General features: G+C 30.1%; 1 pseudogene; it reads right to left on the bottom strand.

The window, feature by feature from the left end:
- Positions 1–3,311: 3,311 nt before the first annotated feature.
- The window catches only part of LOC100779097 (probable sulfate transporter 3.5), a 5,425-nt pseudogene continuing 4,004 nt past the window's right edge, over positions 3,312–4,732 (bottom strand).

Genomic DNA, 4,732 nt, shown 5'->3' with positions numbered 1-4,732 from the left:
TCCAATATCTTTGTAATTAATGATTAATGATAAGCTACATTTTAACTATCCTTTTGTAGAACCTGTTATTATATTTGAATAGTTTATCAATAAAGCTAGTTTTCCTAGCTAGTTGTTTACTTCCAGTTTGTGTGACTTTGAGCACGCACAGCAATTTCCTGAGAGCAGAGAAAGATTATTTGACCAGTGCAAACAGGACACAATAACAAAATTAAGCAGCTTATTCTTACAAAGGGATGGGATTTCTACTTCTATGCTAAAATTTGTGACAGTCTCTTTTCTAACATAGGAGCAAACATCATTTACTTATGCAATGTCTAGTCTTTCCAACGTTTATAAGATCAATCAGGATCTTTGGCCATTTCCAGTACATCTTTCAACATTCCCTCGGATTCCAAAAACTGAGCCTCACTAGCGAGTGTAACAAAAAATGGCAATTTTTCTAGGTTACAAGAATATGCAAGTTCAATTTGACAATATAAAGTAACATGCCATTTTGAAATTTAAATGTTAAAAGAAAATATTTACATGCAGTGTTTCAGAAATAAAGGATTTACAAACAGTTAAAGACAGAAAAATCATTAATTTTTTTTTGGAATAATCTATTCATTTGATTTCCCTCGCACCCTCTTTTTAAATGCTTAATTTAAACCGTCAAAATACCCGAGTAAGATTAGAATGTGTTCAGAAGTCAGGACAAGATTAAGCCTAGGAACCCATAACCTGGCAAAAAAGTATTGTATTGTTTTAATTAGTCATAATGCCCACTCCCTATATTCCAGGTTCTAGCTAGCTTGTGAATTGTGACACTTATAATTTATTATTTTACATTTGAAGTTCGTGATACTTATAAATTCTTAGCAAATGAGGCATATTTAAAGAACGTTGATTCAAATTAAAAATATTTTAGGTATATCAAAACATTTTTAAATATATCATAGCACAAGAATGACAAAACCATACTCAAACATATATAGTATGGAAATGCAGAAATTCACAAAACCTAAGGGATGAGACTAATCTGCCCAACTTACATTTCTAAAGCTCGTTAGGTATGATCTAGTTTATTTCTAAGAAAGTATTTATTTTAATTTTTTTGAAGAACTAAAAATAAATGTACGTTGCCAACCTGTAACATGGGCTGATGTAATGCGTCCAGCAAGCGAGAGAGTTAGTTTTCTAACTAGGGAGGCCTTGCCTGAATGCTTAATTTGTGAGCCAAAAAATTGTATGTTGATTTGGATTATTTTTTTACAATTAAATGGGACAATTTTTGTTGTTTTCTTTATTTTATTTTTATAATTTTTTTTTGAAAATGCGTGTATATATGCAAAGATAAATAAGTGAAAAAAAATAAATAATTAAATATGATCTCATGTACTGTGCTAAATGCTAATTATTTGGACTCCAAGTAGTAACTTGTTATATATATATATATAAATCTCTAAAAAATTTGGCAAACTCATAGGTAAGCAAGATTGCAAACGTTTGAACCTATCTTAGAAACCTTATTGTGGCTAACAAAACAAAAAGAAATTTTGAACTTGACCTAAACTAACTTTATATAAATGAACTTAACGAAAAATCTGTCCAAGATATTCTAATTTCATTGAGTTGATATAAGTTTCAGCCACAACAAGAATCAAACTATGAAGAGGTGGGAAATTTAGGACCCATAAGGCACGACACTTCCATGTGTTTAGTTGGCAGTCGGCACTATTATTTAATATCATACGTATTATTATTTACAATTATTTTTATTATTTATATTTAATTTAATTTGTTATATATATATACATCTCAAAAATACATTCTAAAACTAATTAAAGAGATAATATTTAATTTAGTTGTCCTAAATTTATGTTAAAGAACATTATATTCTCTGTTGATATATATGACTGTATGAGTGAGAAACTTCTGTTATCAATTTTCGGTGAGTGTTGCTCTTTCTTTCTACTCATTCTTCTCTTGGCTATTCGTTAATTGGCTTGCTCAACTTGCAAATTATTAGGACTATTCGCATGTCTTTACCTAAAACCTTGATTTTGAATTATAAGCTTTTTGTTCGCCGGCGATATTATCTTTCAATTATGAATTTTACTTCGAGAAATTACTGCATAATAATTATATTCTCTTTTACAAAGATCATAAGTTTATCGAGATAACTGTTACTTGATGAAAATAATAATTTTAAAAAAAGTTAATATCCACTAATATAAAATAAGATCATCTTTTTGACACAAAAATGTTATCTCTAACCTTTAGACATCACAAATATAGAGAAAAACGGGAAAAATAATTAAGAAAATCTCTTTTTAATGTGTATTGAAAAGAAATTTTACTGTAAAAAAAGATACATATTATTTTATTATTTGTGAAAATTATAAATTTTAAAATCCTATTGTTTTCTATAATTGTTAATCTAAGAAATTCTTAAAATTTACAGTTAGTTACTATAATTATATATAATGAAGTTTTTTTCAATATTTAACTTAACTGCATAAAACTATTGATTAAAACAATCTTACGTCAATTAATAGTGTCCTGTGATAGCTAGTAGCTAATACGGGGTAAGCTACTGCATGGCTTAACACAAGATCACATCCCTTGCACGTTTTTTATCTGATGAAGAGCCAACACCACCATTGGCGCTTGTCAAAATCTGATTAAAAAACCCTTTCTCTTGCAGCTATGCCGTTACTTTCAAAGATGGAGTATCATGATTCTGGAATTAATAAACTGATCAGACATATACAGACCTATGTACAGTAGTGTAAATGGTTTTTACTTAGATATATTTAGATTCCCTTTTGCTATTTGTTATGGAATAAGATGAAATAGCCTTTGAGAAGAAGAAAAAATGCAAATTCATCATAAAGACCACAATAATTGGATGTAAAATCCAATATTGTTTTTTTAAAAGAAATTTTCTTCTCTGGACTTTAGGGAACCATTTAAATTATTTTGGAAGCTGAAAACAAATATATTTTAGAAAACCATGTGATCTCTCGGTTACAAGTGGTTGGTTCTAAATTACTGTTGACCAACATATTTATTATGAACAATATCAATGTTTTTAAAGTTTTTACTGTATCACATTGTAATAGTTGTAATGTTATTTCTTTAAAAAAATTAAGTTGTAATGTTATTGGAACCTCAATTGTAATTTAAAACTGTATTACTATCATATATATAAAAATCGATCTATTTTATTTTTGTTATTGATGATATCAGTGTTGGCTTAGTTAAATTAATCAGCAACCTTTTAGTTATGCTATGAGTTGCTAGTTTTTGCTGTATGCTTCAAAAAATGGGAAAAGTCATTAATTTATTAGCGAATATTTTCTCAATTCCACAAATATATAGTTGTATAATAATACTATTCTATAATACAACATTGATTTGGGCAACCGAAAGGCTAATTAATTAACTACTTAGGCATGAATTTCTTCTTAAACCACCTCTTGAGCATTATTTGCAGCCTTTGATGAACGAAGTGTATATTGACTTGCCATCACTGCATCATCCAATATTAGATAAAACGACTCCTTCCCAATTTTCTCAACAAACTTGGATATTATAAGCTTCTCCATCACCTCCAGCCTTGGGTTTACGAACAAAACCTGCACAATAAGGGGTAATAAAAAAACAACATAAATCACTTAAACAGATTCATTTACATAAATCAATTTTGGAGGATCTACACTAACGACTTGAAATCCATGTGATACCTTAACTCCATTCTTTCCCAATATTTTAATTAACTCGTCCAATCCTTTAATAGCAGTTGTGTCAATGGCTGTCACTCCTGTAAAATAAAATCAAGGAAAACTTTATACACGACTACATTTAATAACCTATATTTTTTTTTTCATATAAACTTCATGATCCAAGAGAATTCTCAACATTGTTAACAAATTTTCTATCTTAATTTTAATTACCTGACAAATCAAGTATGATGTGCTCAACTACATCTCCAGTAGAGCTTTCCTCACTTCGAATATACCTCATAATCCTAATGCAAAATTTCAGAAAAATTTACAATGTTCAATTGCTTTGGGATGCATCTTGTTTGTTGTGGACTAACAAGTGTGAATATCCATAATTTACCTTTCTTTGACGTATATAGAATTTGCAAAGTAAACGGGAGAACCAAGTTGTACAACAAGAACTCCTGGGTATGTTGATACATTATATTGCTCCGTGTCTCTATATAAACCAATTTCAGGTAACTTTCCAAGCTTGCATGGCGCAGGTCTAGCCACATATAAAAGTGCTCTAAGAACGCCGAGACCAACCTTGATATTGCAAAAAGAATATTATAATCAATAAAAACTAATAAATTAACATTTATCAATAAATACAAAAAGAAGAAGAAAGAATTGAATACTCACAGACAGCATGAGACCAACGTCCATGCTTATAAAGATGACTCCAAGGAAGGCAGCCATGCAAATAACAAAGTCAAACTTGTCAACTTTGTAGAGATGGATGACTTCTTCGTAATGAATGAGCCCAAGCATGGCAGAAATAATAATAGCTGAGAGAGCAACAAGAGGGGTGAAGCCAAATAGTGGCGCCAAAAATTGTAGTGTGAGTGCCATTACTATTGCCTGTACCACGTTTGCCATAGCAGTCTTACACCCTGCATTGTAATTCACTGCGGTCTTGGAAAATGGTCCTACAAAACACAATTAGGGACCAAACATATCTTAGCATAGGTAACCCGAAA

Source organism: Glycine max, chromosome 7 (genome assembly GCF_000004515.6).
Source record: "Glycine max cultivar Williams 82 chromosome 7, Glycine_max_v4.0, whole genome shotgun sequence".
Lineage (NCBI taxonomy): Eukaryota > Viridiplantae > Streptophyta > Magnoliopsida > Fabales > Fabaceae > Glycine > Glycine max.
Note: the sequence above shows the minus strand (reverse complement) of the source record. Positions and strands in the feature narration are given on the sequence as shown.